This window comes from Ranitomeya variabilis, chromosome 4, assembly GCF_051348905.1.
Source record: "Ranitomeya variabilis isolate aRanVar5 chromosome 4, aRanVar5.hap1, whole genome shotgun sequence".
Taxonomy (NCBI): domain Eukaryota; kingdom Metazoa; phylum Chordata; class Amphibia; order Anura; family Dendrobatidae; genus Ranitomeya; species Ranitomeya variabilis.
Genome location: NC_135235.1, coordinates 276,014,264 through 276,037,403, shown reverse-complemented (window position 1 = coordinate 276,037,403; position 23,140 = coordinate 276,014,264). Strand labels below are relative to the sequence as shown.

Below are 23,140 nucleotides of genomic sequence, written 5' to 3'. Positions count from 1 at the left end.
TGGCAGTGATCCTAGAACCACTGGGTGGCACAAGCACTACACCAGAAAGTAGAACCTTACTGGGTTTATGATCCTTGACTTCATCTCACTTTCTGATTTCCTCTAAAATTGACTCCACTTTGACTGACCACCTAGTAACTGACCCCAGCTACTTTTCCGACTTTGCAATATCTCCTAATTTTGTTGCTATTTTCACTGCATGACTCTTGCCTCAAGCTTGCTCTTCTGGCCAAGCAGCTACTCCATGGGCGCAACCCAGGGGGCCCTGTTGTAAGTAAAGATCTTTCTATAGGAGATAAAGCATGAAGACTAAGGCGACTTCAGCATTCCAAGAAGAGGAGTTGCTTGTGACAATTCTGATCGGTGTAGCCTTTTTGAGCCAACAACTCATTCTTCTTACCATTGGTAATGCGTTAAAATATAGAAATAAAGAAAAAAGAAGGTATGTACACAATAGGAATCACCTTAAAATATTTTGTATTTGTATAACAACAATCCAAAGAGCTAGTTAAAAACATTTAAAAAGTCATAAATATAGCAATAACACAAAACACTGACCTATTCCATATAAGACAGGTCCAACCCACTTGTCTATAATCAGAACCTCAAATAATTATAGCTAGATAGATGGGGTGCAAATAAAAAATGTTAAAATATAGAACTGATGAAAAGTTTTCTATTGTTTTCATAAGTTGGGAAGGTAGACAGTTGGGTTGGGTTTAAAGCGACATTACAAACATCACATCATTTATAACTACTATAATGCAATAGACAAAGTCACGGCAGAACTCCAATCCTTTAATTTAGAAGGACTATCGTCTTAATTCACGACTTATACTGTTCTTGTACAGATTTTTGGAAGAGAGGTCGTTCTTGCAGAGATCCTTCCGCTGCATAAAATGAAACCTAAATTCTGAAAAAATAATGGTGCACAATAAATATACAAATATTGTGTGACTATTGGTGTGGTGTGCTGTAAGGCATTGGTATATTGTAGCTTAATTTTTTTTTTATTACTATGTATAAAGTCTATTTTGTACAAAATTAGCAGGATAATATGTCCTTCTGTAAATATGAATATATCAAGATAACGGTGGAGAAGACCCTGGTAGACTTGCACAAAATCGATCTTCCTATAGATCGTTCCTCCATCAAGTCGCCATTGCTCGAGATCGAACCAAAGGCCATTAAAAGAAAAAATATATATATCTTTATATATACATATATATGTAATGTTGCATAAGCTTATCTAGAAGCAGATGGGAAATGCACATCTATGTTACATATACTTTGTCCATTTATCCAAGGACTCAGGTTAAAGCTCTCCAGCATTTTTATGCCTCAGCAGTCTCCATATATCACAGTGACAGTATCCTAAAACTATAAGTGCACCATTTATAGAGATATAATACTGTAGTGTGAGGAATGACAAAATTTGGTGAATCCTTTTCAGGGCTTCTTCCCACAGAGTATATTTCTTGTATATTAAAAAGCATACAAAAAAAATAATAGCATTTTCCTGATATGTATCATTCATGTGTTTTTCAAGGTGTTTTAGTTTGATTTTTGTTAGTGTCACTTTGTACTTGTGTTTTTTACTGGCTTTTCGTCAAATCCTATTGAGAAATCTGCGGGAAGAATACCAGAAAGAAACTCCATACCTCAGGCATGCTGCATTTTGAAAATGAAGGCCACTGAACCTAAAAATCGCAACCAAAACACAAGAATAAAATGGACTCAAACTGTATTTAATGCATAGCCTAAAGTAATATCAGGCTGCACAAAGAAAGCACAAAGCAACATCCGCTGAAAAATGTAAAAAAAAAAAAAAAGTGGCTTTTTTGCAAAGATTCCAAATGAAGTGGTATTTTTGCATGATAACGTGTGGATTGGTGACAGATGAACTTTTGAGAACCACATCAGAGTAGCCATTCATATCCTTGTTATGGTGAGGTTGCAATGTGTCACGGGGATACCACGACAAAAAGGGGTCAGAAAATCACAGTGTCTGGCTACACGTGCACCAGCACTGGTTGGATGTGCCTTGCCTTCCAGTTAGCAGTGTAGATTTCCCATGATCTCTTGTTCCAAGGGTTAAACAGTTCTGTTTGTCTCCTAAAGCTCTCTGTTCTGAGTTATGTCAACTGTTCTGATTTTTTCCATAAATCCTCACTTCGTAGCTTGAATAGTTGCCAGTAATAGCTTGCTATAACCTGGTTTGGAGCTGTAGGTGTGAGCTGTGTGAAGAGAGGTTGTTTAGGAGTCGTCTCTGGAGATTTATTTGGAAGTGTGTTTGAGTGTCTTCATTTACCTTATCTCCTATTTGGTTAGCCTCACCTTTTCCTTTCCCTTTTCCCTGCGAATGCATTGAGAGATTGCTATTTCTTTTATCCTTGTCTGTTTCCCTTTGTGTCTTTATGTTAGAATAGGATTAACGTTCCTGCTGCCCTATGGAGTAGTCACGGTCATTCTCAGAGTAAGGGTACCGTCTCACATAACGATTTACCAACGATCACGACCAGCGATACGACCTGGCCGTGATCGTTGGTAAGTGGTTGTGTGGTCGCTGGGGAGCTGTCACACAGACCGCTCTCCAGCGACCAACGATGCCGAAGTCCCCGGGTAACCAGGGTAAACATCGGGTTACTAAGCGCAGGGCCGCACTTAGTAACCCGATGTTTACCGTGGTTACCAGCGTAAAAGTAAAAAAAAATAAACAGTACATACTCACATTCCGGTGTCTGTCCCCCGGCGTTCTTCTTCTCTGCACTGTGTCTGCGCCAGCCGGAAACCACAGCGGTGACGTCACCGCTGTGCTCGCTTTCCCGCCGGCCGGCGCTCACAGTGCAGAGAAGCAGAACGCCGGGGGACAGACACCGGAATGTGAGTATGTACTGTTTGGTTTTTTTTACTTTTACGCTGGTAACCACGGTAAACATCGGGTTACTAAGCGTGGCCCTGCGCTTAGTAACCCGATGTTTACCCTGGTTACAAGCGAACGCATCGCTGGATCGCTGTCACACACAACGATCCAGCGATGACAGCGGGAGATCCAGTGACGAAAGAAAGTTCCAAACGATCTGCTACGACGTACGATTCTCAGCAGGGTCCCTGATCGCTGCTGCGTGTCAGACACAGCGATATCATATGGATATCGCTGGAACATCACGGATCGTACCGTCGTAGCGACGAAAGTGCCACTGTGTGACAGTACCTTAAGACAAGGATAGGAACATGATCTGTGCACGGGATGGAAGAACCCATCTTGAACCCATATTGAAACCAGGGATTCAAGCATGAGGAGGAGGATAGTTTGCATATTCCAGGTGCAAGTATCGGGTATCGGCCGATATTTGCAGTATCGGAATTCCGATACCGAGTTTCGATATTTTTGCGATATCGGAAATCGGAATCGGAAGTGTGCGGTGCGTATGGTTCCCAGGGTCTGGGGGAGAGGAGACTCTCCTTCAGGCCCTGGGATCCATGTTCATGTATAAAATAAAGAATAAAAATAAAAAATATTGATATACTCACCCCTCCGGCGGCCCCTGCTCTTAGCGGTGCCTCCGTTCCTAAGAATGCCGAGTTTAGGACCTGCGATGACGTCGTGGCTTGTGATTGGTCGTGTGAGCGGTCACATGAGCGGTCACGTGGCCAATCACAAGCCGCGATGTCATCGAAGGTCCTAAACTCGCTCATTCTTAGGAACGGAGGCTGCCGGTTGCAGCGGTTTCAACCAGGGCGCGTCAGAGGGTGAGTATATCCCTATTTTTTATTTTTATTCTTTATTTTACACATGAATATGGATCCCAGGGCCTGAAGGAGAGTTTCCTCTCCTTCAGACCCTGGGAACCATCCAGGATCACTTCCAATATTTGTGTCCCATTGACTTGTATTGGTATCGGGTATCGGTATCGGCGATATCCGATATTTTTCGGATATCGGCCAATACAATCCGATACCAATACTTTCAAATATCGGAAGGTATTGCTCAACACTAACTACTAACTACCAGCAAGCAAAAAAGAAAATGGTACACAGCAACAAGTGACAGCAAAAAGTACAGCCAAAAGTACAGCCAAGTACAGCCAAGAAGCAACGAAGAGTGGTGGTGGGAGACTCACTACTGAGAGGCACACTACTACTACTAGGAGACTCACTACTGAGAGGCACAGAAGAAGCCATCTGCAGACCGGACATAACCGCAAGAGAAGTATGCTGCCTTCCAGGTGCGATGATCAAGGATGTGACCGATAGGATACCAAAGCTCTTCAGCTCCAAGGACGTCCACCCATTTCTTCTGATACATGTTGGCACCAATGACATGGCAAGGAAGGACCTACCGACAATCTGCAAGGACTTTGAAGAGTTGGAGAAGAAAGTAAAGGAACTGGATGCACGGGTAGTTTTTTCTTCTATCCTTCCAGTAGACGGGCATGGCACCAGGAGATGGAACAGGATCCTTGATGCGAACAACTGGCTAAGACGATGGTGCAGACAACAAGGATTCGGATTCCTGGACCACGGTGTGAATTACTTGTACGATGGACTCCTCGCCAGAGACGGGCTACACCTCAACAAACCTGGGAAACACACATTCGCCAGAAGACTCGCTACACTCATCAGGAGGGCGTTAAACTAGAAGAAGAGGGGATGGGAAGAAAAACATTAGACTTGAACAAAGAAGACCCAGGAAAACATACTCAGAAGGGAGGTAAGAACATTTCTAAAACAATCCACAGCGAGGAGATTGGAACAAAACAAAATCCTCTAAACTGCATGCTCGCAAATGCCAGAAGCCTGACAAACAAGATGGAAGAACTAGAAGCAGAAATATCTACAGGTAACTTTGACATAGTGGGAATAACTGAGACATGGTTAGATGAAAGCTATGACTAGGCAGTTAACTTACAGGGTTACAGTCTGTTTAGAAAGGATCGTAAAAATCGGAGAGGAGGAGGGGTTTGTCTCTATGTAAAGTCTTGTCTAAAGTCCACTTTAAGGGAGGATATTAGCGAAGGGAATGAGGATGTCGAGTCCATATGGGTCGAAATTCATGGAGGGGAAAATGGTAACAAAATTCTCATTGGAGTCTGTTACAAACCCCCAAATATAACAGAAATCATGGAAAGTCTACTTCTAAAGCAGATAGATGAAGCTGCAACCCATAATGAGGTCCTGGTTATGGGGGACTTTAACTACCCGGATATTAACTGGGAAACAGAAACCTGTGAAACCCATAAAGGCAACAGGTTTCTGCTAATAACCAAGAAAAATTATCTTTCACAATTGGTGCAGAATCCAACCAGAGGAGCAGCACTTTTAGACCTAATACTATCTAATAGACCTGACAGAATAACAAATCTGCAGGTGGTCGGGCATCTAGGAAATAGCGACCACAATACTGTACAGTTTCACCTGTCTTTCACTAGGGGGATTTGTCAGGGAGTCACAAAAACACTGAACTTTAGGAAGGCAAAGTTTGACCAGCTTAGAGATGCCCTTAATCTGGTAGACTGGGACAATATCCTCAGAAATAAGAATACAGATAATAAATGGAAAATGTTTAAGAACATCCTAAATAGGCACTGAAAGCGGTTTATACCTTGTGGGAATAAAAGGACTAGAAATAGGAAAAACCCAATGTGGCTAAACAAAGAAGTAAGACAGGCAATTAACAGTAAAAAGAAAGCATTTGCACTACTAAAGCAGGATGGCACCATTGAAGCTCTAAAAAACTATAGGGAGAAAAATACTTTATCTAAAAAATTAAAGCTGCCAAAAATGAAACAGAGAAGCACATTGCTAAGGACAGTAAAACTAATCCCAAACTGTTCTTCAACTATATCAATAGTAAAAGAATAAAAACTGAAAATGTAGGCCCCTTAAAAAATAGTGAGGAAAGAATGGTTGTAGATGACGAGGAAAAGGCTAACATATTAAACACCTTCTTCTCCACGGTATTCACGGTGGAAAATGAAATGCTAGGTGAAATCCCAAGAAACAATGAAAACCCTATATTAAGGGTCACCAATCTAACCCAAGAAGAGGTGCGAAACCGGCTAAATAAGATTAAAATAGATAAATCTCCGAGTCCGGATGGCATACACCCACGAGTACTAAGAAAACTAAGTAATGTAATAGATAAACCATTATTTCTTATTTTTAGGGACTCTATAGCGACGGGGTCTGTTCCGCAGGACTGGCGCATAGCAAATGTGGTGCCAATATTCAAAAAGGGCTCTAAAAGTGAACCTGGAAATTATAGGCCAGTAAGTCTAACCTCTACTGTTGGTAAAATATTTGAAGGGTTTCTGAAGGATGTTATTCTGGATTATCTCAATGAGAATAACTGTTTAACTCCATATCAGCATGGGTTTATGAGAAATCGCTCCTGTCAAACCAATCAAATCAGTTTTTATGAAGAGGTAAGCTATAGGCTGGACCACGGTGAGTCATTGGACGTGGTATATCTCGATTTTTCCAAAGCGTTTGATACCGTGCCGCACAAGAGGTTGGTACACAAAATGAGAATGCTTGGTCTGGGGGAAAATGTGTGTAAATGGGTTAGTAACTGGCTTAGTGATAGAAAGCAGAGGGTGGTTATAAATGGTATAGTCTCTAACTGGGTCGCTGTGACCAGTGGGGTACCGCAGGGGTCGGTATTGGGACCTGTTCTCTTCAACATATTCATTAATGATCTGGTAGAAGGTTTACACAGTAAAATATTGATATTTGCAGATGATACAAAACTATGTAAAGCAGTTAATACAAGAGAAGATAGTATTCTGCTACAGATGGATCTGGATAAGTTGGAAACTTGGGCTGAAAGGTGGCAGATGAGGTTTAACAATGATAAATGTAAGGTTATACACATGGGAAGAAGGAATCAATATCACCATTACACACTGAACGGGAAACTACTGGGTAAATCTGACAGGGAGAAGGACTTGGAGATCCTAGTTAATGATAAACTTACCTGGAGCAGCCAGTGCCAGGCAGCAGCTGCCAAGGCAAACAGGATCATGGGGTGCATTAACCCCTTCACCCCCAAGGGTGGTTTGCACGTTAATGACCAGGCCAATTTTTACAATTCTGACCACTGTCCCTTTATGAGGTTATAACTCTGGAACGCTTCAACGGATCTTGGCGATTTTGGAACCAAAATTTTTTTTTGTGACGGAGTTATAAGGGTTAAAATTGACCAGCAATTTCTCATTTTTACAACACCATTTTTTTTTAGGGACCACATCTCATTTGAAGTCATTTTGAGGGGTCTATATGATGGAAAATACCCAAGTGTGACACCATTCTAAAAACTGCACCCCTCAAGGTACTCAAAATCACTTTCAAGAAGTTTATTAACCCTTCAGGTATTTCACAGGAATTTTTGGAATGTTTAAATAAAAATAAACATTTAACTTTTTTTCACACAAAATTTATTTCAGCTCCAATTTGTTTTATTTTACCAAGGGTAACAGGAGAAAATAGACCCCAAAATTTATTGTACAATTTGTCCTGAGTACACTGATACCCCATATGTGGGGGTAAACCACTGTTTGGGCGCATGGCAGAGCTCGGAAGGAAAGGAGCGCCATTTGACTTTTCAATGCAAAATTGACTGGAATTGAGATGGGACGCCATGTTGCATTTGGAGAGCCCCTGATGTGCCTAAACATTGAAACCCCCCACAAGTGACACCATTTTGGAAAGTAGACCCCCTAAGGAACTTATCTAGATGTGTTTTGAGAGCTTTGAACCCCCAAGTGTTTCACTACAGTTTATAACGCAGAGCCGTGAAAATAAAAATTCTTTTTTTTTCACAAAAATGATTTTTTAGCCCCCAGTTTTGTATTTTCACAAGGATATCAGGATAAATTGGACCCCAAAAGTTGTTGTCCAATTTGTCCTGAGTTCGCTGATACCCCATATATGGGGGGGAACCACTGTTTGGGCGCATGACAGAGCTCGGTAGGGAAGGAGCGCCATTTGGAATGCAGACTTAAATGGATTGGTCTGCAGGCGTCACGTTGCATTTGCAGAGCCCCTGATGTACCCAAACAGTACAAACCCCCCACAAGTGACCCCATATTGGAAACTAGACCCCCCAAGGAACTTATCTAGATGTGTTGTGAGAACTTTGAACCCCCAAGTGTTTCACTACAGTTTACAACGCAGAGCCGTGAAAATAAAAAATCTTTATTTTCCCACAAAACTTATTTTTTGGCCCCCAGTTTTGTATTTTCCCAAGGGTAGCAGGAGAAATTGGACCCCAAAAGATGATGTCCAATTTGTCCTGAGTACGCTGATACCCCATATGTTGGGGTAAACCCCTGTTTGGGCACACGGGAGAGCTCTGAAGGGAAGGAGCACTGTTTTCCTTTTTCAACGCAGAATTGGCTGGAATTCAGATCGGATGCCATGTCCAGTTTGGAGAGCCCCTGATGTGCCTAAACAGTGGAAACCCCCCAATTATAACTGAAACCCTAATCCAAACACACCCCTTACCCTAATCCCAACAGTAACCCTAACCACACCTCTAACCCAGACACACCCCTAACCCTAATCCCAACCCTATTCCCAACCGTAAATGTAATCCAAACCCTAACCCTATCTTTAGCCCCAACCCTAACTGTAGCCCCAACCCTAGCCCCAACCCTAGCCCAAACCCTAGCCCTAACCCTAGCAATAACCCTAGCCCTATCACTAGCCGTAACATTAGCCGTAACACTAGCCCTAACCCTAGCCCTAACCCTAGCCCCAACCCTAGCCCCAACCCTAGCCCCAACCCTAGCCCTAACCCTAACCCTAGCCCCAACCCTAACCCTAGCCCTAACCCTAACCCTTGCCCTAACCCTAACCCTAGCCCTAACTCTAGTCCTAACTCTAGCCCTAACCCTAACCCTAATGGGAAAATGGAAATAAATACATTTTTAAATTTTTTTATTTTTCCCTAAGGGGGTGATGAAAGGAGGTTTCATTTACTTTTATAGCGGGTTTTTTAGCGGATTTTTATGATTGGCAGCCGTCACACACTGAAAGACGCTTTTCATTGCAAAAAATATTTTACCACATTTTGAGAGCTGTAATTTTTCCATATTTGAGTCCACAGAGTCATGTGAGATCTTGTTTTTTGCGGGACGAGTTGATGTTTTTATGGGTAACATTTTCGGAAACGTGACATTTTTTGATCGCTTTTTATTCCGATTTTTGTGAGACAGAGTGATCAAAAACCAGCTATTCATGAATTTCTTTTGGGGGAGGCGTTTATACCATTCCGCGTTTGGTAAAATTGATAAAGCAGTTTTATTCATCGGGTCAGTACGATTACAGCGATATCTCATTTATATCATTTTTTTTATGTTTTGGCGCTTTCATACGATAAAAACTATTTTATAGAAAAAATAATTATTTTGGTATCGCTTTATTCTCAGGACTATAACTTTTTTATTTTTTTGCTGATGATGCTGTGTCATGGCTCGTTTTTTGCAGGACAAGATGACGTTTTCAGCGGTACCATGGATATTTATATCAGTCTTTTTGATCGCGTGTTATTCCACTTTTTGTTCGGCGGTATGATAATAAAGCGTTGTTTTTTGCCTCGTTTTTTTTTTTTTTCTTACGGTGTTTACTGAAGGGGTTAACTAGTGGGGCAGTCTTATAGGTTGGGTCGTTACGGACGCGGCGATACTAAATATGTGTACTTTTATTGTTTTTTTTATTTTATTTCGCTAAAGAAATGTATTTATGGGAATATTTTTTTTTTTCTTTATTTAGGATATATATATATATATTTTTTTACACACATGTGGGGAATTTTTTTTTAACTTTTTTACTTTGTCCCAGGGGGGGACATTACAGATCATTGATCTGACAGTGTGCACAGCACTCTATCAGATCGACGATCTGCTGTGCAGGGCTGCAGGCTTACCAAGTGTCTGCTCTGAGCAGGCACTCGGTAAGCCACCTCCCTCCCTGCAGGACCCGGATGCCGCGGCCATCTTGGATCCGGGACCTGCGGCGAGGAGGGAGGTAGGAGACCCTCAGAGCAACGCGATCACATCGCGTTGCTCCGGGGGTCTCAGGGAAGCCCGCAGGGAGCCCCCTCCCTGCGCGATGCTTCCCTATACCGCCGGTACACCGCGATCATGTTTGATCGCGGTGTGCCGGGGGTTAATGTGCCGGGGGCGGTCCGTGGCCGCTCCTGGCACATAGTGCCGGATGTCAGCTGCGATATGCAGCTGACACCCGGCCGCGATCGGCCGCGCTCCCCCCGTGAGCGTGGCCGATCGCGTATGACGTACTATCCTGTCGGTGGTCATACGGGCCCACCCCACCTCGACGGGATAGTACGTCTGATGTCAGAAAGGGGTTAAAAGAGGTCTAGATACACATGATGAGAGCATTATACTGCCTCTGTACAAATCCCTAGTTAGACCGCACATGGAGTACTGTGTCCAGTTTTGGGCACCGGTGCTCAGGAAGGATATAATTCTAGGCATTCAGGATTTTAAAATTACGTTACGGCTTGTGATTGGTCGCGTCGCGGTCACATGGGCGGCACGCAACCAATCACAAGCCGTGACGTAATTTTAAAATGCGCGCGTTTCCTGCCTCCCGTGATGTCACGGCTTGTGATTGGTCGCGTCGCCCATGTGACCGCGACACGACCAATCACAAGCCGTAACGTAATTTTAAAATCCTGAATGCCTAGAATTAGGCATTCAGGACCTGAAAATTACGTCACGGCTTGCTGTGATTGGTCGCGTCGCGGCCACATGGGCGGCACGTGACCAATCACAAGCCGTGACGTCACGGGAGGCAGGAAACGCGCGCATTTTAAGCAAAGAACGCTGCCGGTTCCCTCGGTGAGGTCCAGGCTGCGTCGGAGAGGTGAGTATAGCAATATTTTTATTTTAATTCTTTATTTTACACATTAATATGGATCCCAGGGCCTGAAGGAGAGTTTCCTCTCCTTCAGACCCTGGGAACCATCAGTGATACCGTCCGATACTTGAGTCCCATTGACTTGTATTGGTATCGGGTATCGGTATCGGATTAGATCTGATACTTTGCCGGTATCGGCCGATACTTTCCGATACCGATACTTTCAAGTATCGGACGGTATCGCTCAACACTAGTTACTATGTTATCTAGGGACGCTAGGGATGCAAGGGAGCTTAAGGGGTCCAGGTTCGAGTACTGTTCTGGTACCCAAACTGAACTTTTTTTTTTTATGTTTGGCCGAACCTGCCAGACACTAACATCCATGGGTTCACCCATTACTAGTCCCGAGGATAAGAGACAGTGTGTTTTCACCAGAAAACTCAATTAATGTCTTGTGGAGTGGATGTCATGTGTCTCTGTACTTCATTCAATAAGATTCACATCTAGATCTTTACCGTCCATTACCCTCATGGTCCACAAAGCTAAAATTACAGAAATAATCTGTACACCACTGGAGATATTATTCACTGATAATTAGTAGTCTTATTATCAGGATCAGAAGGGAGAAAGATAATAAAGACCTTATGTTGGAAGTACGACCTTGAGAGCTCATAAATGCAGCATACGGCACATTCACAGATCACTACTAGATGTAGATCTGTTTACTGTTCACTCAGTGATTGCGCTGACAGATATCATACATTATACCATGCTCTTGTAGGTACGGCAGAAATGGTTTATTATATGGTTTTTATTTCTCTAGAAGAGCTTATGCAACGTAAAAATAAAATGTTTGGAAAAATGCCCCCCCAAAAAAACATTAAATCTCAAACAGGCTACACTTTAATTAAAAAAAATATGGACTTTTAAATATTTTCCCATATTGTTTGATGTAATAGTGAGCACAAAAATAAGCAGCTAAAAATGCAAATGAAATACACTTCAAAATGCTTAAAGTTATTGTCCAGGATTACAACTTAATAAAAATATTAAATGGAACGGTATTTTCAACAAAGATTTCATAAATCAATGATAAAGGCCAATAAGAAACTTAGTAATGTAACTTATCAGCGATATCTGCTTCCTTGCCCACTTATAAGCCACTTCTCTTCCCCACTGCCTTCAGAACTTGTCATCCACTCAGAAAAAAAACAGCTCTACTTCATCTTGCTCAAAACTAGATTGAATGTCAACACAGATCACACCTCCAATTATTTTGTATGAAGAGGTGGTAGCCAACAGGAGTGACGAAAAAAGCAGAGAGAGCAAAGGAAAGATCATACTGAGCTTTCTAACAAGTCCTGTACCTCACTCCACAGCTGTTTTCACATCTACACAGCTCAGTACTGCTTTATATTGTCCTCCATGCTGCTGCAACTTTTCTCTGCATGTTATAAAAGGAATGACACCCACATTACTGTGTGCTGTGCTGTGTATGAAAGACACCAGAGCAACTAGTTTCCATCCAGCAGCTCAGAGTCAATTGCAAATTAGGAGATAGAGCCTACAGAGGGGAAAATGTGAGAAAATGCAGGATAAGGCCATGTGCACACGTTCAGTATTTTTCGCGGTTTTTTTGCGTTTTTTCGCTATAAAAACAAGATAAAAACGCGAAAAAAACGCTAACATATGCCTCCCATTATTTTCAGTGTATTCCGCATTTTTTGTGCAAATGTAGCCTTTTTTTCCGCGAAAAAATCGCATCATGGAAAAAAAAGCAACATGTTCATTAAAATGCGGAATTGCAGGGGATTCCGCACACCTAGGAGTGCATTGATCTGCTTACTTCCCGCACGGGGCTGTGCACACCATGCGGGAAGTAAGCAGATTATGTGCGGTTGGTACCCAGGGTGGAGGAGAGGAGACTCTCCTCCACGGACTGGGCACCATATAATTGGTAAAAAAAAAGAATTAAAATAAAAAATAGTCCTATACTCACCTTCGATGTCTTCCCGCCTCTCAGGTGCATGCTGCCGCTTCGGTTTCTAAAGCTGGTGTGCGGTGAAGGACCTGCGATGACGTCACTGTCTTGTGATTGGTCGAGGCCGGTCATGTGACCGCTCACGTGACCGCGACGTCATGGAAGGTCCTGAACCACAACGGCATCTATAGGAACGGACGCCTGCAGGTGAGTATAACCATTTTTTTTTTTTTTTTTAAACATTCTATCTTTTACTATAGATGCTGCATAGGCTGCATCTATAGTAAAAAGATGGTCACACTTGTCAAACGCTATGTTTGACAAGTGTGACCAACCTGTCAGTCAGTTTTCCAAGCGATGCTACAGATCGCTTGGAAAACTTTAGCATTCTGCAAGCTAATTACGCTTGCAGAATGCTAAAAAAACACGAAAAAAAGGGAAAAAAACGCTAAAAAAAATGCGGATTTCTTGCAGAAAATTTTCGGTTTTCTTCAGGAAATTTCTGCAAGAAATCCGGACGTGTGCACATACCCTAACAGTAATATAATTGCTAGAAATTGTGTAATTCCTTGTGTACACACAGAACAACTTTTATTTAACAGATAGCCTTTAAATTTAGAATTAGTACATGTACAGGAGTGCTGTTTCAGCTGATCACGCCTATGTTCTTTGACCCTTTGACCGCCTCCTTATCTCAAGGAAACCATGCAATCGGCAGTCTGAAATTGGACTTGCCTGATCGACAGCTCTCCCGACCATCAGTAGGCCCGTACCATCAGCTAAACCCATTGATTGTATCCTCATCCATCCCTTGTAGATTGTGAGCCCTCACGGGCAGGGTCTTCTCTCCTCCTCTACCAGTCGTGACATGTATTGATTAAGATTATTGTACCTTTTTTTATTATATATACCCCTCCTCACATGCAAAGCGCCATTGAATAAATGGTGCTATAATAATAAATAATTATAATAATTGGCAGGTTCAGCCGCCCTTGGTTTAATGTGTATGGGGGCCTAAAGAGTACCAGACTGCTTTTCAAAGAAAGTTTTTTCTTCCAGTTTACATTAAATTTTTTTGCACTACTTGGCTTTTAAAACTTTGTTTTCCTGCTTTTTGTTTGTTGCAAACCTTCAGTAAGCTTAACTTCAGCTAATAAAAGAGAGAGTTTGTACTCTGTCAGATTGAAGCCAATAACAGATTCTAACTAGTGTTGAGCGATACCGTCCGATACTTGAAAGTATCGGTATCGGAAAGTATCGGCCGATACCGGCAAAGTATCGGATCCAATCCGATACCGATACCCGATACCAATACAAGTCAATGGGACTCATGTATCGGACGGTATTCCTGATGGTTCCCGGGGTCTGAAGGAGAGGAAACTCTCCTTCAGGCCCTGGGAACCATATAAATGTGTAAAAGAAAGAATTAAAATAAAAAATATCGCTATACTCACCTGTCCGACGCAGCCGGGACTTCAGCGAGGGAACCGGCAGCGTTGTTTGTTTAAAATTCGCGCTATTACTTGGTTACGTGAATTCCCGGCTTGTGATTGGTCAGGTCGGCCATGTTGCCGGGACGCGGACCAATCACAGCAAGCCGTGACGAAATTACGTCACGGCTTGCTGTGATTGGTCCGCGTCCCGGCAATATGGCCGCCCTGACCAATCACAAGCCGTGACGTCACGGGAGGCTGGACACGCGCTCATTTTAAAATGGGCGCGTGTCCAGCCTCCCGTGACGTCACGGCTTGTGATTGGTTGCGCCGCGGTCAACCAATCACAAGCCGGGAGGCTGGACGCGCTCATTTTAAAATGGGCGCGTGTCCAGCCTCCCGTGACGTCACGGCTTGTGATTGGTTGCGCCGCGGTCAACAAATCACAAGCCGGGAGGCTGGACGCGCTCATTTTAAAATGGGCGCGTGTCCAGCCTCCCGTGACGTCACGGCTTGTGATTGGTTGCGCCGCGGTCAACCAATCACAAGCCGGGAGGCTGGACGCGCTCATTTTAAAATGGGCGCGTGTCCAGCCTCCCGTGACGTCACGGCTTGTGATTGGTTGCGCCGCGGTCAACCAATCACAAGCCGGGGGGCTGGACGCGCTCATTTTAAAATGGGCGCGTGTCCAGCCTCCCGTGACGTCACGGCTTGTGATTGGTCAGGGCGGCCATATTGCCGGGACGCGGACCAATCACAGCAAGCCGTGACGTAATTTCGTCACGGCTTGCTGTGATTGGTCCGCGTCCCGGCAACGTGGCCGACCTGACCAATCACAAGCCGGGAATTCACGTAACCAAGTAATAGCGCGAATTTTAAACAAACAACGCTGCCGGTTCCCTCGCTGAAGTCCCGGCTGCGTCGGAGAGGTGAGTATAGCGATATTTTTTATTTTAATTCTCTCTTTTACACATTTTAACATTAATGTTGTTGCGATACCCGATACCCGATACCACAAGAGTATCGGAATCCCGGTATCGGAATTCCGATACAGCAAGTATCGGCCGATACCCGATACTTGCAGCATCGGAATGCTCAACACTAATTCTAACTGTAATTCTGTAGCTATTTTTTATCTGAGGATGCACAGTACAGGTTTCCTTGACCTACACAATCACTGAACATACTGTAATGTGCCAAGCTAATGCAAAACATTTATTGATATTTTGTAATCTGAAAGCCTGATCAGTCACCGGCAACCTCAGAATGAATCATAATGCAACTGCACTGGACAAGATATTACTATAAATGTACATATATATATATATATATATATATATATATATATATATATATATATATATATATATATATATATATATATATATATATATATTACAGAAAAATGAAGGCAGCACACCAAAGGAAAATATAAAGGTGGTTTATTGGCCCATGTGCGACGTTTCAGTCCAGGATGTGGACCTTTCTCAAGCAGCTGTAAACTGAAGTGGAATATTCTTGAATGGCCAAGTCAGTCACCTGATCTCAACCCAATTGAGCATGCATTTCACTTGTTAAAGACTAAACTTCAGACAGAAAGGCCCACAAACAAACAGCAACTGAAAACCACCGCAGTGAAGGCCTGGCAGAGCATCAAAAAGGAGGAAACACAGCGTCTGGTGATGTCCATGAGTTCAAGACTTCAGGCAGTCATTGCCAACAAAGGGTTTTCAACCAAGTACTAAAAATGAACATTTTATTTAAAATTATTGAATCTGTCCAATTACTTTTGGTCCCCTTAAAAACAGGGTGGCACATGTTAAGGAGCTGAAACTCCTAAACCCTTCATCCAATTTTAATGTCGATACCCTCAAATGAAAGCTGAAAGTCTGAACTTCAACTGCATCTGAATTGTTTTGTTTAAAATTCATTGTGGTAATGTCTATAACCAAAATTAGAAAAATGTTGTCTCTGTCCAAATATATATGGACCTAACTGTACACACTGAGTGACTACTTTATTAGAGACACCTGTGTTTTCACGATTAGATCAATTCTGTATGAAAATTAAAGGGGTTGTCCAGTCAAAACTGATAAGTGTACAGTCACTCTGTATGACTATAGACTTATGAATCCCTCCAAGGCTCGCACTGTGGAGATTTGCCTGTTTCAGACCCAGGAACGGAGGTTATGTATGAGTTATACATACCCTGACCAGTGGGCGCAGCCTCGCTCCATGCTCTAGTGACGCGGCAGGCCAGTGGGCGTGTCTGACTAGAAGATGCAGCCTCTCTCCATATGAGTGTATGGAGAGGGAGCCTGTGAACAATGGACGGGTTATGTATAACTCATAATACCCTCCGGTCCCAGGTCTAAAATCGGCGATTCCCCATAGCACACAATGCATGCGCTTGGGGATTCATAAGTCTGCAGTCACACAGAGACTGTAGACTTATCGGTTTTGACCCTTTAAGGGGTAAAGTTTCTCTTTGTGGAGAGTGACATATTTAACTTGGCATCTCAATGCAATGAATTTAAGGAGACTTATAGGCAAAGCAGTGATATTCTTGTGAATTAAATATGCAAATTGCCTCTTCAAAGAGTTAGAGGACTTGAACTCAAGTGCCATCTCCTAGAAGTAGCAGTCCTAAAAGTCAATATTGACCTTTTTTAATGAGTCATATGGCAAGGCTTATTAAAAGGTCAGTATTGACTTTCAGGACTCCTACTCCTAGGAGATGGCACTAGAGTTCAAGTCCTCTTCCTCTTTGAAGAGGTAATTTGCATATATGGTAATTAGACACCTGACCTTGGAAGACATAAGAAAATCAGGAGAGCATGTGTTCTACAGATCAGTTTCAGTGTGAATCCACATTAGAAAAAGAAAATTGAGTGATCTGAGCAAATTTGAGCCAAGCATGGTTCTAGGTACTAGACTAACAGGGTTTTCATAAACTTTCAAGTTTTTCCTTGCAGCAGTATTGAGAATAAAGCAAAAATGATGTGTTTAAGGTAAAACATCCAACAAAAGGGATCTGTCAATATAAACAAGTTGTCAAGGAAAGGGATCAGAGTAGGATACCAAGAATGGAAGTGGGGAACTGGCCGTGCGCAGTCAAGAAAACCGAGACCAAATAAAGCACTTTAGTCAAACTAATATGTCCAAAAGTTTGGTTTGTCCTTAACTCTGATGAGCTATAATAGCAGCAGACCAGTTCAGGCACCGCGACTGATAAAATGCAATAAAAAGGAAAGAGTCCAGTGGGTGAAAGATATCAAACGTTATATCGTTGAACAGTGGAAACATTGTCTGGTCAGATGAATCCTGATTCCTATTCTTTGTTGTTGGAAGGTCAGAATTTAGCACCAGCAACTTGAGTCCATGAACCTTTCCTAAAAAGTGTCAACAGTGCAGACTGGTGGAGGTGGAGTAATAATATGGGAATCATGTTTTTGGTGCCTCCTGAGCTTACTGGTAACTGTGGATGGAAGTTCCGGCATTTGGGCTTACCTAGAATTGTGGTGTAAAGTGTCCAAGATTGGTAGGCATGACCGAGCTGCTGTCCGGTTTCGCTCTGGCACTTTACATACAAACAGTGTCCCATAATGTGCTGTCGGGTGTGGGGTGCATCCAGGGCTGGCTCCAGGTTTTTGAGGGCCCCGGGCGAAAGAGTCTCAGTGGGCCCCCCCCCTTTAACACATACCACGATTCATGATGCCCAGATACAGCAGAGAAATATAGGTAGAGTACAATGCCAGATTTCACTTCTTACATGAGTGATAGCTATTGTAAATTCTGCAGTGTATATATACAGGACAGGAGGAGTGGTACTGTGCAGTGTATATATACAGGAGGAGTGGTACTGTGTGGTGTATATATACAGGGGAGAGGTACTGTGCGGTGTATATATACAGGGGAGAGGTACTGTGCGGTGTATATATACAGGGGAGAGGTACTGTGCGGAGTATATATAGAGGGGAGTGGTACTGTGCAGTGTATATATACAGGGGAGAGGTACTGTGCAGTATATATATACAGGGGGAGTGGTACTGTGCAGTGTATATATACAGGGGAGAGGTACTGTGCGGTGTATATATACAGGGGAGAGGTACTGTGCGGTGTATATATACAGGGGAGAGGTACTGTGCGGTGTATATACAGGGGAGAGATACTGTGCGGTGTATATATACAGGGGAGAGGTACTGTGCGGAGTATATATACAGGGGAGAGGTACTGTGCGGTGTATATATACAGGGGAGAGGTACTGTGCGGTGTATATACAGGGGAGAGGTACTGTGCGGTGTATATACAGGGGAGAGGTACTGTGCGGTGTATATATACAGGGGAGAGGTACTGTGCGGAGTATATATACAGGGGAGAGGTACTGTGCAGTGTATATATACAGGGGAGAGGTACTGTGTGGTGTATATATACAGGGGAGAGGTACTGTGCGGTGTATATACTTCAACAGCCGCCCAGCCCAGGCCCCCAGCACCTGCCCTGTATATATATTATATACACTGTATCTATACAGGCTGTGCTGGGGGCCTGGGCTGGGCGGCTGCTGTAGTGTATATATATATATATGTCAGCTGCAGCTGCCCAGCCCATGGCCGCCCCAGGTCACCCAGACTGTCAGAATATACAGCGATATAGCATGGCACTCAGTCAGGTGCCGGTAGCAGCTCCTCCAGTCCGGAATCTGCCTGTGCCTGATTAGTTCAGCACTGCACAGTGCACACAGCCAGGAGAGCAGAGCAGGAGAACTCTCCACCCACAATGTCACGCTAGCTGTGTCGTTAACCCCTATGTGCCTGGCCCTGCACTGACTGAGAAGATGCTTGTGCCAGGCAGGGCAAATTGAAAGGGTAGAAAGGGTTAAAGTGGCCAGATGGAAGTATGACTGCGTGAGTGGGCCCCCCTGTCTTGTCAGGGCCCCGGCACTTGCCCGGGTGCGCCGGGTGCTGATGCCGGCCCTGGGTGCATCACACTCACTTGTATAGCTCTATTGCTCTGTCTTATCATCCTAGCATTTTTTCCGGAGCCAGCAATGGCACTATGTGAGCATTACTGCAGAATTCAGGCTTGTGCAATGTCAATCAAGATATGACAATGTTCAGTGTGCAAATGAAGGTGATGTCATGCTTGTATTATTTAATGTATGGATAGTTTGCTTTTGCAATAGAGACCACTTTAGAACTAAAAATTCGAAAACTTAAAGTGTACCTGTTCTATTACACAAAACGTTCAGAAAAGCATAGTTTTGCTTCCCTCATCACCCATAAGAAATTAAAACTGCTTTTGGTGCACATATCAATCTAATATGTCCTGGAGCTGTCCGAATTCTCAAGTTATGTAGCTATGCACTCACTTTGAGTAAATGTCCCCTCATTATTATCATTCTGAAAGCACTATAGGAGATGGGTCATCCTCACTATCCAGCATGCATGTTCATTACGATATCGCTAGAACGTCACGAATCGTACCGTCGTATCGATCAAAATTGCACTGTGTGACGGTACCCTAAAACAACATTATTTTAAGATAAAGTTTTTTGGAGATGTTCTATGTAGCACATTAATTATCACATGAGATTAAGTTGTCCATAAGAATATTGATTCTTTGTTTTTATAGAATGATATTTTTTTATGTGAAAAACATAATTTACAAAGAAATAAACAAAGTCATTTCTGTATACACAGAGATATACAAGGTTCATGTACAATCTTAAACCCGTGTGTAAGTGTGAACTTTCATCTATTAAAAATCTTAAATGTCAGTCCTCAAAAAGTGACATTTCTAAAATATGACATCAATCTTCAAGCAGAATCATTTCATCTTTGTTATGTTTCTATCCCAGTAGAAATTTGGATATTATAAGGCTGTATTCGCCACTGCCAAAATCACCAAGCTGATTCATTTACATGCAGCCTTCTCTTATTGTATGCAAACAGGCCTCATACACATGCATAGGTTGGAAGCTGAGAGGCCAGTCTGTTTGAGCTCCTCAGACCAGGGCTGGACACCTGTCCTGACCATAAATGTTTATTGTCAAATAATGAATAAACCGTGAATCCTCAAGGAGTTTGGTCTGCAACGAGGTGGCAGAAGAAGAACATGCGAATGGAAGGACCAAAAATGATAAATGTGATATTTACCACTCTGAAGACACTTGTATTCCGCTACACACTTGTGTTGTATAATAATAATCACAGAGTGATAATAATGTTTTGTCAGTGTCAAGAATACCTACAGAGTTGAAAAGGTAAGAAGTGAAACTTGAAGCTCCTTTACCCCAATTAAAAATTGATAACAAGCCCCCTGTCTTCCAAGTAACATTTATAAAAGGGTGGCCTAGCTAAAGGGGTTCAGAAATGATAGTTGCACCCATGCCATGGCACATGTGTGGGATGGATGCTTTGTAAGGCCAGGAAGGGTTTAAAAATGATATAAGATTGCACTCACCTGTCCTATGTCCCATTAGATGTTTGAGGACGTAGCTTCCAGTCCTTTACTTGCTTCAGTTCTTAGTCTTCCTGTCTTTGTTCCTCTTTTCTTTTTTTTTCAATTTTTCTATGTCTCAAGTGGTCATCTGGGGCTAGACACACATTAATGTACAAAGACAAGAAGACCAAAGATATGACCAAAAACCTGAAGACAGAAGAAGAGAAGGCTGAAGATGAGAAAGCTAAAAAGAAGACAAGATGAAGACTGAAAAACAAGAAGACTGAAGAACAAAAGACCAAAGTCAAGAAGACTGAAGATGAGAAGACCGAAGACGAGATCAAAGATGAGAAAACAAAGAATTGGTCAAAGAATCGAAACAAGCAGAGAATTGGGCAGAGAGCTGAAACAGCAGGACAGGTGAGGGATGGAACTAGGACAGGTAGTGCTTGTGAAGGACCGAGTTTAAAAACGCAGCAGTCATTCAAAATGCGTCTGGTTTCACCTCCTTGCACCTCTCATCCCCAATCTTGCCTAGGCATATCTTAGTGTTGCCATATCTATTTTAATAATGGAATAAAGGATTTGAGTTTATAGATTAAAGCTGGATTCACTTCCTTCACAAACAATACCAATGTCTGGCAGAGATGAGACTCCAGGCTTCTCCACACCAGAAACTTATCGGGTTTCCATCAAGGGTGAGCTGAATATTTTAATTGTTTTTGTATTACTAGGACAGGTAGGCATAACATTGTATTTGAAATCATACCTGATGCTCCATTGTTCCTGCTTATAGCCTACAGTGAACTCAGAGCATGATAACAGCCATCAGGAAGATTTCAATTTGGACCAAATAGAAACTGCAGACCGATTCAAGCAAGGGTAAGATCGCATATGGCAAATTCATTCCAAAAACTTCTGAAGTTAAAGATTCATCCATGTACTTAAATGGGCTCTGCAGTGTGTGGGCGGGTTTCTCACTCAGATGAATGACAGTTTTGAGTAACAGCCGGGGCCTTTCACCTCACACTGCTAGCTTTTTCCTCTCATTTCTCGACATGTATTTATGCACTAAGATGTATAAATGAAAGGTGTGTTAAGGTCAGAAAGCTCCTCTCCTTTGTAACCACATATCTATCACCCCTGAAGGGGAGCACATGTTCTGCCTTAATATAACAGCCCATAATTTTATTATTGTGCTTATTTCAGAGAGGAGAAAAATGTAGCACATTCCGGATAGATCAGAACTTGTTTACAGTGAAAGGTTCTGCCAGGATAATAAGTTATAAAAAAAAATATATATATAAAAACCCAAAAGACTTTGAGGACAGAAATCAGCAAAATCTGTTGTAATGATAGCTGCAAGGCAGAACGTACAGAAATACGATGAGAATTTTATTTAAAGGCATGTCTATTCAAAGCCATGTGTCCTTTTGCTAACAAATCAGAACAATATGCAATATTATTTGATACAATGTGAACTCCTTAAGCTTGGCTTAAAGGGAATCTGTCACCCCAAAAATCGTGTATGAGATAAGGCCACCGGCATCAGGGGCTTATCTACAGCATTCTGTAATGCTGTAGATAAGCCCCCGATGTAACCTGAAGGTAAGAAAAACAGGTTATATTATACTCACCCAGGGGCAGTCCCGCTGCGGTCCGGGTCCGATGGCCTCCTATCTTCATATGATGACGTCCTCTTCTTGTCTTTCTGCCACGGCTCCGGAGCAGGCGTACTTTGTCTGCCTTTGTTGAGGGCAGAGCAAAGTACTGCAGTGCGCAGGCGCTGGGCCTCTCTGACCTTTCCCGGCACCTGTGCAGCCGCAGCAGGAAGACAAGAAGAGGACGTCATCGTATGAAGATAGGAGGCCCCAGACCTGGACTGCGACGCCCATCGGATCCGGATCGCAGCGGGACCATCCCTGGGTGAATATAATAATAATAATCTTTATTTTTTATATAGCGCTAACATATTACGCAGCGCTTTACAGGTTGCACACATTATCATCGCTGTCCCCAATGGGGCTCACAATCTAAATTCCCTATCAGTATGTCTTTGGAATGTGGGAGGAAACCGGAGTGCCCGGAGGAAACCCACGCAAACACGGAGAGAACATACAAACTCTTTGCAGATGTTGTCCAAGGTGGGATTAGAACCCAGGACTCCAGCGCTGCAAGGCTGCTGTGCTAACCACTGCGCCACCGTGCTGCCCTATATAATATAATAAAACCTGTTTTTCTTGCCTTTCAGGTTACATCGGGGCTTATCTACAGCATTACAGAATGCTGTAGATAAGCCCCTGATGCCAGTGGCCTTATCTCATATATGATTTTTGGGTGACAGATTCCCTTTAAATTATGTACCTTTGATATCACAGCCCTGAAAGACGTGCAC

General features: G+C 42.9%; 1 long non-coding RNA gene across 2 annotated transcripts in view; it reads right to left on the bottom strand.

Moving 5' to 3' along the window:
- The window catches only part of LOC143768817 (uncharacterized), a 34,739-nt gene extending 13,117 nt beyond the window's left edge, over positions 1-21,622 (bottom strand). Inside the window, exons 1-2 of one of the 2 annotated variants that reach the window (XR_013214045.1) lie at positions 21,515-21,622; positions 20,767-20,899 (exon numbers count right to left, since the gene is read on the bottom strand). This is a non-coding gene — a long non-coding RNA (uncharacterized LOC143768817). Of the gene's footprint in view, positions 1-4,343; positions 5,084-20,766; positions 20,900-21,514 lie in introns of those variants that run through there. The other variant, XR_013214044.1, reaches the window with a different exon arrangement.
- Positions 21,623-23,140: the final 1,518 nt, after the last annotated feature.